The sequence below is a fragment of the Melozone crissalis genome, unplaced genomic scaffold (assembly GCF_028551555.1).
Source record: "Melozone crissalis strain CALT ecotype California unplaced genomic scaffold, PUWL_Pcris_2 ptg000027l_1, whole genome shotgun sequence".
NCBI classification, from domain to species: domain Eukaryota; kingdom Metazoa; phylum Chordata; class Aves; order Passeriformes; family Passerellidae; genus Melozone; species Melozone crissalis.
This window is the reverse complement of record NW_026535805.1, coordinates 61727321-61741506: the sequence shown is the minus strand read 5'-3', so window position 1 is coordinate 61741506 and position 14186 is coordinate 61727321.

The following is a 14186-nucleotide window of genomic DNA, read 5'->3' as shown; positions in this document are numbered from 1 at the left end:
GGCACGTTCCCTTCTACACCTGTGCTGGCTCTTCATCCTTCTCCTGGCCTACCTGCAGTGGTTTGATTGGAAGTATATTCTGTGGAGTGGTGGTAGAGAGCCTTGAGAGACCTGTCCTCAGCAAATATGCTGGCTGTGTTATTCATTGAGCTGCAGCTTAGATTGCCCTGGTAACACAGCTCTGCCAGATAAGGCAGCTGGGAGCACTTTGGTAATTCTGTAATCACAAATGTCAGACTAGCTCAGGAGTCTCCAAACAGTTTGGGCCACTGGAGTGTAGTCAACTTTGAAAACTTATTGCACCCTATTATTAAAATTCTCCCTAAAACCATGTTTTATATGATTCTGTAGAGTCCATACCAGTGGCTTATGGGGCACAGTGAGGAAACCACTGGCCAAAATACTTCAACTGTAACTAACTTAAGGTACTATTAAAGAGACTCTAAGTTTCCTCACCTTTCTGTGTGTGAATCAGATTTCAGTGCTAGAGCACAGACAGTGATATATATTAGATATACAATGCAAGAGCCAAATGTTCTAGGTATTATACACCTGCTGACTTAAAGCACCAATTTAAAAGGACTGGGAAATCACCTGAAAACAGTGCTAGACTCATTTTAAAGTGATTATCTTCGGTATTTTTTAATGAAAAGTGACACCAAACTTGTGTTTCTCACACATGAGAAAAGTGTTATTGGTGAAGAACTGGTAGGCAGAAGTTTCCAAGGTCCCTAAAGCAAAAAGCACAAGCACAGAGTTTATTGCAAATCTAGGACACAAACTCATACCTGCTTATTACTCTTTAGATATTTTTGTTCTCAAAAGAATACTGATTTATATATAACCAGGGATGTTAATATGGCTCTTTGTAATTTTTTTTTGCACTTGGGGAAAAAGATAATAAAGGGAGTGTTTGAGAAAATGTCTGTTGTGAGCAAATGCCTGTTAGTTAAGATAGTAGGTAAACAGCACTATAATTAAAGGACGCAAACACTTTTGAAGTTGCTAAGGAAATGTGTGACAAATATCATCAAGAATGTGGTTCAAAGGATAAAGTTCATATCTCTAAGACACACAGGGAAAACCTAATTCTGATCCTATGCTGGTTGGGTACCAGGCTTCAGCTGTATCAAACTTACTCTGGGCAACTTTTCTTGTTTTATCTGGGATACTGAGAAAAGATGACCCGTGGGATCAGGGCAAAGAAGAAGCCTGAAACAGGTGATAAAAAGGGCCATGAAAGATGAGGAGGTCCAAAAGGTGACCAAGAAAAAGTTTAAGAGAAACCCCCCCCCCCAAACTCTTTAGTGCTATCAGAGCTTTTGCTCTTGGTCTTGTCTCCTTGATACCTTCTTCTTATTTCCTTTTCCCTTTGCGCTTCACAAAAACTGTTCCAGTTTGGCCAGTTAAATGATGCTGAATATGGTTTGTCATTGTTTGTGTTTGTAATTTAATCACACTGAATTCTTTGGTACACTTATAGTTTATTTTGTTGGCTTGTTGGGTTTTTAAAATTTATTTGTGTTTACAAATACATGAGAAAAAAAAGGAGTGGAAGGCATAAATAGTTATGCAGAATCAAACTCTACAGTTGTTGGATTTCTGGATTGTCTGGAAGACTCCTCCAAGAAAGCTGACTGGGAAGACTGAGACACAGGTGAACACCTGTGGTGGGATCTCATGGGCCTCCACTTACATTTTCCATGTAAGGGCAGCAGAAGTGTCTGCACAACCTCTGGACTCTTGTAACAGCATCCTGCTTAGATGCCTTTGCCAAGATTACAGGCTGGATTAGGTGCCTTTGCCAGGTTCCAGACTGGATTAGGTGCCTTTGCCAGGTTCCAGACTGGTTAGGTGCCTTTGCCAGGTTACAGGCTGGATTTGGTGCCTTTGCCAGGTTACAGGCTGGATTAGGTGCCTTTGCCAGGATTACAGACTGGATTAGGTGCCTTTGCCAGGTTACAGACTGGGTTAGGTGCCTTTGCCAAGATTACAGGCTGGTTAGGTGCCTTTGCCAAGATTACAGACTGGATTAGGTGCCTTTGCCAGTTTACAGACTGATCAGATGTCTGTGCCAGAGCCTTGCTAGAGGAGTCATTTCCCAGTAAGAATCAGTAAAACAAGCAGATTATCCACTGCAAATTAAAGCATCCTTTTTGTCAAAAGTCAGTTCTTCTGTGTGTTTTGATGAAAACATTGCTGGAGCCAGTGTAAACAAGGATGCATTGCTGCTGGTTTTGAGGCAATTATACTGAAATTATTGAAAACATCATTTTCAGGGTCTTTTATGACACTAAAGTGATTAGAACAAAATTAAACCAGTTGAATTTTAGTGTGCTGCTGTTGGACAGGTTTTCTCACTTACCACAGCTGATACAAATCCATGTCTTTTTCCCCTGAGAATACAGATTATTGGCTTTCTGAGTATCTAAGAAATAGTCTAAAGCCCCAATCTCCAGAATGCAATGGTAGTTCCCCAAGAATAAAACCACCACTGACTATACAATTATATTGTACTTAATGACTCTGCAATAAGGGGTCTAAAATAAAAAAAGATAGTATAAAAATAAAAGAAATTAAGGACTTGAGAGAAAAAAACCCCTGCAACACTGTTGTTTATGTAAGATTAAATAAGTATAGTGACTAGTTTTAACACAGGGTAACTTTAATGTATTTGTTAATGGATTACTGAGAACAACTGACTGCATGAATGCATTTAATGCTATGCAGAGTATTGGGATGATTTAGCATTATGTGTGCTTGAAAGACACGCCCTGAGGAACCTGTAACTTTGAAGTTGGACTTGCTCTGAGAGGAGATATGAACCATGTAATTTCCATAGGTCCCTTCCAGCCTTAATGGTTTTATGACTCTAAAGCATTATTGACACTAAGCTGCTTTTATTAAAATATTTGCCCTGTTAGTAGCTGACAGCATTGTGTAATGATAAGAGCAATGGAGGCATGATGTTAAGCTATAAAAAATCATAATCAGTAAAGTATGGAGCCATAAACAAACAGCTGCAATTTATAAATGTGTGTGTGTAATTTATGCAATGTAGAAAAACAGTTTAAGTGTGAGATGTTTTGCAAGATCCTTAAATGTATATTACTTATCTTGCTCCTATTAATGCAAAGATACTGCATATATGGTAGTAAGTAAATCTAAGCAGTTTTTTTATTTTGTATGAGTTGATTGCTTTTATATTGCTGTTTTACTGTGCAAGTTTCTAGTATTTCCTATCATAACTTAAACCATATTCAAATGAGCTATTTTAAAAGTTTAATTAATAAGTAAACTGCTGTTCTTACCTGTATACAAAAACACCCAGAAAAGAGGAGTTTATCTCTAAGGATTTAGATTTTATTTATGTTTTTTCCAGACAACATGACTACATAAATGTGGTTTCTAAACAGTTTCAACCAAGACACCATAATTAAACTAATGTATTTAGTACAAAATTTTAACAACATTTTTATGTCCCCATTTGAGTCCAGAAATCCAAGTCATGCAAAGGCAGCCGTGGCTCACAGGACTGCAAACTCACAGCTAATGATGTGTGGTTACTGGCGTGGGGTCAGCCTAGGTCCTTAGTAACCAAAAGTTGTTAGCATCTGATTATAACTAATTTCCAACATCAAATGAGCCAGTTGTCTGCAAGCAGACATGGTTAAATTGTCAATTCTCATAAATATAAAAATATATATAAATACATTTAAATATGCATATATAAGTACTTATAAATAAAATATATATTTCAGTATACACACACTAGCACAACTGAAACTATTTGGTGCATTATTCATTATTTTTCCACCTTTTAATTCTCCTGAATATGGTGTATTTTTTAGGTTATAATTTTAGAGAGAGGATTCCAAATCCACTTCTCAGTTGAAAGAAATAGGAGTCTTGCTCTAGATTGTTTCATTTTAATGAGTTAAACTTCTTTAGTGAACTAATTTTCTGTGGTTAATTATCAGCTCATCTTGTTTCTTGCATTAATCCCATATTCTCCTGTTTCCTTGATAACAGGCGTCACTACCAGGACATTTCATTCTGGAACAGTACAGAAACAGCCTCCCACACAATAAAGCAGAGGAGGACTGTAAACAAGGTTTGCCTTTTGATGCTTGAATTTGTTCTTACCCTTAAGCCCAACTTGTGAAGGTAGAAAGAAATTGGATGATGCAGAACACCTGAAATTGCAGTAAAACAGGTTTGCTGACCATGCCTGTGTTCTGCTGGGGTGTCATATGGATTGGCACTTCTGCTAAGGATACCAAGCTTCTTTCCTAGGTGGAGATCTTAATTTTTGTCTTTTATTTACAACTCTTCTTTTTGTGCAGTTTGAGACTCAGGAGCTTTCATTGCTGGAAGATATTACTCCTAAAGAGACTTTGATCATGCACCCTAATGAGTGAGAATCTGGTGTCACTCACTTTGAGCCAACCATAAACATTACAAGACCAGACCCAGAATACAGTGCAAAATAGACAAATAAACCTGCCTTGAGTCTGACAAGAAGAGATGTTAAACTCCTTGTGCCTGTGATTTTTGTTATGTTGCCACGTCACCCATCCTAATTTGCATTGCCATGGGGAGGAGGAGTGCTCCTGGCCTCTCCTCCCGTGCATTTCCCTTCCTGAGGGTCAGCATGTGGGCAGGGGAGGGAGAAGGGAAAGGTGTCCATCCCTCCATGTAGTTTGGCATTCAGGCTGTCTGATGCCAGCCTAAGAGAGGCACTAGGGACAAGCAGAGATGAGACACAGAAGATTTCAAAGGCAGGATGGACTTGTGTTGGGCTAAATTGACTGCATAACTGTGACCTCAGAGGGATCCTCCAGAGCATATAGACAGTGCAGCAACTGCTTGTCAGCACAGGAGACATGGCCCAGGAGGACAGGCTGCCACTGGAGCTTTGTACCCCAGCAACTCCCCTTTAATGAAAATCTTCTTCAGACATCACTGGCAGGGAGTATGAATCAGCACAGCCTTTGGATTGCTGTTATTTGTAAGGGTCAGACTGATACATTTTGTCCCACAACACTGGGAAGCAATATGTAGAGTTTTTAAAGTAAAGATCTTTGAAATTAGGCAAGTAAACAAATTACTAATAGCAAACAGGAGTTTGGGAGTGGGTGGGTGCAAATGGATATGAAAGCTGAGTGACAAGGAAGAAAACCAAACACAAATACATCAAACTGCATCTATCAGTTGCTTTTGTTTCAGTGGAGCAGGTCTCTGAGGCAGTTTCCCTGAACAGCAGCAATCTCTTTATTCCAATTGGAAAAGGAAAACATCAGAAAGCTTCAGAAGTCAAGGGAAAAAACAAGCAGGAACAGACAGGAAATATGCTGTTAAATGTAAGATGTTTTAACTTTTGCTCATTCCTTCCACAAAGGTCCCTCAGTAGTCAGACACTCCTCATTTCTAAATGTTAAAATTTCTTCATTAGCACAGTATTTTTCTTATTAACCAATGATATTTTTATAATACACATGTATTTATTTATCTTTCTTGAGAGGTTGGAGATTTTTTCTCATTGTTTTAGAAATTGGGATTGCTTTGCACAGGAAAATACTTTAGAAGAAGAATGCAGGGCATGGAAAACTATTGACATCCCTGTATCTTGTCCATGCCTCTGGCCCCACAGGTGGTAGGGTGGAGAGAGTGCTCCTTTGGGCTACATGAGTAGGAAAGAACAGATTACCAGGGCCAAAGGAGTACAGGACTTGTCCTATCTTGTACATACAAGTCTGTAATAGACATCTACTTCAGAAGGCCCCATAAAATATGTAGTCAATAAACTTAAGCTAAAAGATAGGTTTTTAACATCCTCTAACCCAAAATACCTAAAAAAACCAGATTGAAAGCCACAACTATTAAAAAAATAAGGTACAAGAAGAGGTCAGGAGAGACTGGGCATTGCAGAGGTTCTTGATTTCTGCAGTAATAGAAAGTATGTGACATACAAGAAGCAAGAAGCTTCTTCTTTCTTCGTTCTAGCAAGAAGCACTCTACTCCACTTTCTCTTACTGAGGAGAAAATCAACCCTTCCACAGTTCTTCCAAAGTGGTTCTGAGAGGAAAGCTCCTCCTGTATCTCAGCTGGCTAGATGAGCATCCATCTAGTAATTGCAAATCAGAGTTGTGAAGGATCTCAAGGATAAACATCCTCTTTCAGACAGTACAGGGGTTTTATGTAGTTTGCATCAAAACAGCAAAGTGTTTTATTGGTCTGTGTATTCTGCTTTTTAAAGTTCTTTATCTTGTACACCCTCACTTCTGCCCCCAGATGGAGGTGTTTGTAAGTGCATTCTTGTAATCCATTATCATCTTAATGCTACAGTCAGGAAGGTCCTTGCCCTTTGTGTTTGGTTCTGTTTGTAGGTATGATGTGAATAATGGAGAGCAATTACAGATGGGATGCACCAAGTGGGAATAAGATTCCATGTATAAACTGTGCAGCATGAGGTTATGTTAACAAAATGTATTTCAAAGATTTAACCCTTGATAATAATCTAAATGCTGATTCTAAAAGTCTTCATATTGCAGATAAGATCTGGCACTACAAGACCTTGGGCTACCTCACTCAGGGAGAACAGGTAGCCTGTTCAGCCAGCAAGAAGCACCAATTGATGGGAAAGGAAGAAAAAAACAAAGAAGAAAAAGTCTCCTTTTGGATCATGATAACCAGGTCATGGCTGATTTATAAACAGCTGCAAAAAAAGCCATCTTAAGGCCAATCTAACCAACTGCAGACTTTGGCTCAGCAAGCTCATGTCATATGGATACAAGGTATGATAATAGAGAAGTAGCCAGCACAGTGCTGCACTTCCAAAGTCTTGTAGATGAGTTGTATGGGGTAACATGAAAACAGGGCAATAGAGTATATCATTCCTGCAACTCCTTTTTTGAGCCCTTCTTCTCAAGCCTTGCTTCTATTCACACATCAACTGCACCAAGCAGATGTCTCATGCAGCTGAGGAAGCAGGGCTGGATTCCAGACAGAGCAGATTGCAAGTCAGGTTTAAGGGTTGCATCTAAAACACCAACATAATGATATAGGACTCTATGGCATTCAATTATCAGTGCTTGCAAGATGATGGAATCAAGAATTACAGGATTTGTTTCACTGGGAGATGTACTTTCCACATTTTTTTATCCTTGTTGTCAGTCATGTGATTGCATGACAAGTTGAGGAATCAGACAACTTCAGTGGAAAAGATAAATTAGGTCATCTGGTCCATCCTTGCTGCCAGGACATGACTGTTCCCTGCAGTGGATCACTTCCCACACAGTTATCTTTCCAACAGTCTTTTTGAGGATGGAAATGCAATTCAGAGTCCCATTGGGCTATGGCTTCCAGAGCTTTTGAGGACTTGTTATTTTGCCAAGAATGCTTAATGAGAGAATCAGATCTAACAATTTTAAATTCATTTCAAAGGAAAAAAAAATATCAAAATCTCAGATTTTCATTCTCAATAAAAAATTTTGATAGAAAATTTATGCAATATTTAGGATAATTTGGGACACTGTCTTTATTAGACAGGAAATAGTTTCTGTGACTCAATTCTACCAATTAAACAATAGGATTCCTGCTAAAAAGATCAAGCAACCAATTCAGTAAGTAGTTTAGGAAGCATCCAGTACTTGTGATACTCTGAGCAGACCATCATCAGGAGACCCAGCACTAGTGCTAGCTGACTGTAGGCATTTGAGGTTGCCTTGATAAATTACTCCAAGTGTTTGGATCCCCATCCTTCAGCAGAACATCTCAATGGGCAAAAAACACTCAGTCTGTACAGAGCAGGACTGGTTATTAAGGGGGAAAAAATAAACACAAATGGAAAAACAGTGCTAGAACTTACACATAGGGAAATGGCACACTACTTCCCTTATGGCAGCTTCAGCATGACTTCCATGTTGCCTGCAAATGCAAACATTCCCCATCTTTTACCAATACCTCACTGTGCTCATTGAGTAAATCCATTATTTCAATTAGTAAGTGGCAGTCCAAGTATTTCCCTAAGGATGATGTCCTTTCCCAAAGGACCCATGTGCTTCGTTTTTACCCAGAGATGTGACCGTGTAGTTTGGCTTAAGGCTTGATTCACTTTCTGAAGTTAGGCAGGGATCCTCTAAACTCTACTCAGCCTCGCTGGATCACTTTGGCTACCAAATTCCCATCCTTCTTTGCCTTCTCACTCTTATCTACATAATTTCTTGATGTTTTTAGACCATCATCCTTTACCAGAGAATTTTGTTTGAACTTTACCCTGCAGCAACATTCTCTCCACAGGATTCAAAAGCATTTAAGGAACTGCAGTACAAACCGCAGTTCAGAAACAAGCTCATCATGACAAAATGAGTAATGTCTTCTCTAGGTCTCTGAAAAGATCACAGCCACTGCAACCTCAAGTATGAGTGCATGTAGTTGCTTTTTTCCCCACCTGAGAAATAAGATTTTTCTTGATAAAAGATGCCTTTTTTTCCTTCTCCAGCAGAGGAACAGAGGAAGAGTGCTCTCAGGTGCTCCAGAGTTCAGGAATAAAACAGGCTACTCTCTCCAGTTGCCTTATTAAATCTTGAAGTTAATCCACATAGCTTTTCCTTTTGTTCCCAGCAGAAGTATAAAGACACTGCAGGGTTATTCCATCCCTGCTATAAACTCTGAATTGACTGTCAAATTCTTATTATTCTACTTGTCTTTTAAAGTACATGAGAACACTGTATTTCACTCCTTTACATAAATAATGCTTGACCTTGTCTTAACTTAAATGGGCTTTATCCCACTATTTTAGGTAGTCACTGCAGTTACCAAAGGTTGTCCAACATTCATTACTCATGAAAGGGTCAGCATGGCACGTGGCAGTTCCCAGGGTTTGGATGCTCTCCATGGCAGGGTTGAGAAGCTTTACTGTAGTAAAAATAATGATTAGATCCATGGTGACATGACAATTTTCCTTGGCTTTTTTTGCAGTAACAGGTTTCTAGATTCCACTTGATGGGAACGATGTGGTTACTAACAGAACACACTAAATTATAGACCTTTTGTGGGTGTAGCAATTTCCTACTGTTGGAGAGAAACAAAACATTCCAGTATTACAAATCCACTGAACAGTCAACTTATTTTCTTTCTGCTACTTTTCTTACTGCACCATTTAATCCTAGTGATTTATTAATTAGTGGGAAGGTCTGCCTGGTTTTCTCAGCAAGTGAAATTTAGAAAGTCAAGGAATACAGTATGACATTCCAGGATGCTGATATTGATCTCATATTTGTACCTGGATGGAAAAAAAAAATTACATCTGGAAAGCTTGAGCACCTTTAAAAAATTAAAGCACCCTTGACAAGAATGATTTGCCTTCCTCCTCCAGTTCCAATTGGAATATTTGCAATTGACCCATCAACCAAGCCAGACAGATAAGCAACATTTCCTTTTTATCTTTTAAGACAGTGAACTAACAAGTGAGCCATTTTTATAAAGAGCAGCCATTTGGAAAAAGAAAGTATGTTTATTTCTTTCAAATGTCAATGCCCATGCTGTTAAAGATCATTCTATTCAGCAACCAAAACAATTCCTTTTTCCTCGGTTGTTTTTTCCTTTTGCAATAGATTCTTTGCAGATGCACTCCAAAGCAAATTGCCTCCCTTACCAGCCAAATTATCACTGAAAAAATACAAATATAAGTACTGAAGACCATTGATGAACTGAATCCTCATTAAAATCAGCAAAACCTTGAGCAAAAGGATGTGCAGCATTAGGACCCACCTCTGAAAACCAATTACTGTTACAGATGTATTGAAGTTCTGCACAATGTACTATCCCTGCATACCACAAAATGTTCCTGGAGCACTCTGTTAATCTAAGATTCCTCTCCATGCAGAGCTGCTGACAGCAAAATGCTTACAAGGTTTTGCTAACAGGCAGCCCTGTTAGCTAAACAAAAACAAGTGGGTAGAAACTAGCTAAGAGAAAGCTTTTATTTGAATTTCCAGCTATCAGCAAATTAACATACAGATATGAGTTTGATAAGTTCTGTACAGAGTGGGATGTGATATCTAGGGGGTCTCCTCCTGACTTAAGTACATAAACCACAGCATAAGTTGTCCCACTTTGAAACAGACATCTTCAATTGGTTAGACTGGCAAACTTAAGGCTGTATCCTCCACAGGAACCATTTATATTATTATTTCTCAAAATTTAGATTTTTTATTATTTATCAAAACCACTGGTTTTGAACCATATTCCACACTCACTAGAGGTGACCATGCACACTTGGTACAGAACAGCACGTGACCATCTTGTTGCTTGCAGCATGGAGCAGCACATGCAGAGATATTAAACATCATCTCAGCTTTGACCACACACCAGACTTGCATGCCTGACATCCCTCACTTTTAAGTGAAACAGTATCCTAAGTCCTTTCCACGCTGGAGGCAATAACAAGAGACAGCAGCGTTTGCATTCAATACTGACAGATGGGCTCTGGCTTTCCAATTCTCCTGCCTTACAACACTTCCACTAGGGATCATCTTGCTCTGTCTTCTCCCCTCTGGGATCCTACACACCTGGCACCCAGGTGCAGACCATCCCCTCGAGGATTTGCAATGTGCAAGAGATGAGAGCAATTTGTGCCTTGAGCATCTCTCCCCCACCATCCTGTGTGCCCAGCCCTCACCCCAGAGCCTTAGGACAGGGTAGAAAGGAAGAGCAATGCAAGACAGCTGGAGTAAAGCAGAGCAGGAGAGTAACCAGAACATCAGAAACATATTTGTAGGGATGGAAGTTTCACACCAAAGTAGCTTTGAACTTGGCTGCTAAATAATTCAAGCGGGTCTAGCAAAAGCTCCAGTTTTATTTCCCACTGAGCATTACTGAAGCTGTCCCAGGTGGTATAAAACTTGAGGGGAGGGACAAAATGGAATATCAAAAATTGGGTCAGTTAAATCGGCTCTAGCTGCAGGTCCACTGTACACAAAATTCTTTGGTGATTCTCTGGTACTCCTTGAGAAGTTCCTCTTGTTCCTTCCACTGATGAAAGTGTCAACCATCTCTCAAACCACAAACCTTAACAGCAATAAGCTGGCATGAGTTTCCACTTGACACAATCCTTACTGAGCACTAATATTTATTTGAAGCATTTTGGAGTAGCTACATATTAACAAATATCTATACTTTGAAGTGCCCAAATAAAAATATATTTTATGTGGATGCTTATCCTATGTTTGCATAAAACCTACTGAAGACCCAGTGTATGAAAATTGAAAATTACGTTCTCAAGGTCCTGTATTTAAACTGATTAATTCTAACATTAAAGGTGAATTAAGTTATTAGTAAATTCACCAATTACTGAAACCTTTTAAATCATATAGCAAGATCTTGCTCAGACCATTCAGTCTTATCAAATTAGCTCTATAAATGAAGTTTAAGTCACCTATACATTAAAACCAATGAAATTTCACAAACAAAGAACAAAGGCAGGTTTTGTGTCAGCCTGGATTTTTCAGAAGGGATGGGAGTGGCAAAACCTTGGCCGTGCCATTTTATAATAGCCCAAATATTCTGTTGCCTCCTGGTTCACATTGGCATAATTTGTTCTATGAATAGAAACACAAGTATTTTTTAAACTTCACTGGGCTGATTCACACATTCTGCACTACAGAGGTTTAAGTATCACTTAACACATGCACAAAATCTCTTTGGAAGCCTTGAGTTATGTGAAGAATGCTATAATGTACAGTGTTGTTATTGCTGTTACTGCTGAAACCAAACTCTATCACTCCCTGGCTGTCACACACCAGATTTCCCCGGGAATGCAATTTAAGTAATTCATAGCACAGGAACAAACATCTCTTCTCCCTCTCATTTTCCTCCTTTTTACAGGACTGTAATGACCCTCTTTTATTGTTTCCAACAGATTTACAACAGATTGGAAATACCCAGCATCTGCTCAGCAGCAACAACATGAGCAGCCATATGTGATTTGAAGCCAAGGCTTAAAAAAAACCTCAGTCTTCTCCCTCCAAACAGATTTTACAAACTGTCCTTTTGCTTCCAAAGCAGAGGGGTTTTACAATGACAATGACCACCACAAGAATGAGGACTTAACTAAGGAAAGAGGTTGGACAACAAATAATATAGTTTGCAATAAAAAAGCTTATGAGCCACTTCTAATGGCATTTACAGAATCTCTGCTCAGAAATTCTTACACAACATCAATGCACAGATCCTATACTACAAACTGCCTTTAAACTGGTCTGCATACAGAGAAATACAAGTTTTAAAATACTTGATGACATAGTTTCAGGCTACACTTCATTGTCAGATATCCTCATGGCCATGTGGCAGAAGACAACAAAGCATTCCTCTAGGAAGCTGGAGTCTTTGCAGTGTAGCAGAAAACATTGTGGCAGTAACCCAAAGCTGGTACTAACATTTCACCCTTCCCACTCTGGCATTTCATACAGCTGAACGCTGGCCAAGCTGTCATTGCTGCAGCTTTCAGCAGCCGTGTCACCTAGCCACACTCACACCAAACAGGGCACTCAGCTCTTGGGACACGAGTCTGGCATTTCAGCTGCACCACGGCAATCTCAAGTCTGTATGCTTCCAATCATGTCTGGAATAGATCACAAAGTCTGCCCTTTACCTACATATGATCATTTATTGCCCAGGTTTACCTGGGAGGGAAAGACTCAGCAAAGTCATTTAGGGAATTACAATTCATCCCTTGTATTTGTGGTATCATCCCATTCCCTTACACGTTTCATTCCCTCACTCCCCCAAAACAATGCAAATACTTGGCCGAATTTTGGAAGTAACAATGAGAGAGGCTACTGTATTCATTATCATTTAACATTTAAAGCTGATGCTGTAGTGTCAAAACTTTTTTTCATGTAAAACACAGATGCAAGCAACAAGAGAGAGTCTAGCATTTGCCCAGCTTGATAAAAATCAGAAAGCACATTTAATAAATTAAGCTAGAATCTAGACACAAGGCCCAGGTGCTGTTCCTGTAAGGACAACTGACAACTTTCTCAACAAGGTGCAAAAGAAAGGAAACAAGAGAACAGTGTTAGCTGACAATGCAGTGCAAGCCAAAACAGCAGCCAGAAGACAGCAAAGAAAGCAAACCTTGAGCAAAGAAAGCAAAAAATGAGCACATAAAGCTGACTGCTACATGTAGTACCCAAACAGCCTTACTAGAGAATGGCAGCACTTAGGAGCTAAAACCTTTATGAAACAAATAAAGGATCAGTAAGAAATGTGTGGGGGAGGGGAAATTACGAAACCGAAACACCGATTAAGAAGCATATGAGTTTACTATGTAGAGTCCTGCCACACAATACTTTGACAGCAATTCAAAGTGACTGCATGAAGAAAATTGAATTTATACAATTTTTTAGAGCAATGCATGTCAATTGAAGCACAGAATCCGAACAGTTTTATTGAAGAAACACTCATTGTGCACACTCAATGAATAAAAACATGGAAGGTGGAAGATATACCACCAGAAGCCTTCAAGGAGTAGTAATATATATCCTTTTTTGCAATGTGATTTCTTGTCCAGCCACAACACTAACAAGAGTTAAATATTTTCAAAAACCCACCAACATGGGAAAGTAAGAGGTAGAGATTTAGGAAAAAAATTCTTAAGGGATCCAGGGGGAAAAGAAAAAAAGAGAGCAACATATTGTTACAAAAAGCCCCAAAAATGAGGGAAAACAGTAACACTAAATGTAGTCTAAGAACAAGAGAAAGCAGATCATGATGTAGCAGCACACAAACTAACATTCTAGAGCACAACAAAGTCTCTGCATTACTAAAAATGTAGCTGGAACACTGTAATGAGATCCATCAGGAAAAACACAAGGGAACACAGCAGAGAACTCCAATAGATTACAAAAAAAATGCATCATTTAGATGAGAATATTTGCAAGCCATGAAAGAGTATCAAGAAATTGGCTATCTTTTCTTAGTTCACTACTAAGGTGAATCCATTTCCTCTAGTAAATTTAGTTCTTAAGAAGTCCACATGTCAGATTAAGTATGAAAAGTTATCCAGGGTATTTTTTTAAAACAAGTTTCTTTAAAAGCAGACTTTTAAGAAGTATGCAATAAATTTGAGAAAGACATTTCCAGCACAAGATACTTACTTTTTAAGTTCAGCCCTTAGGTTA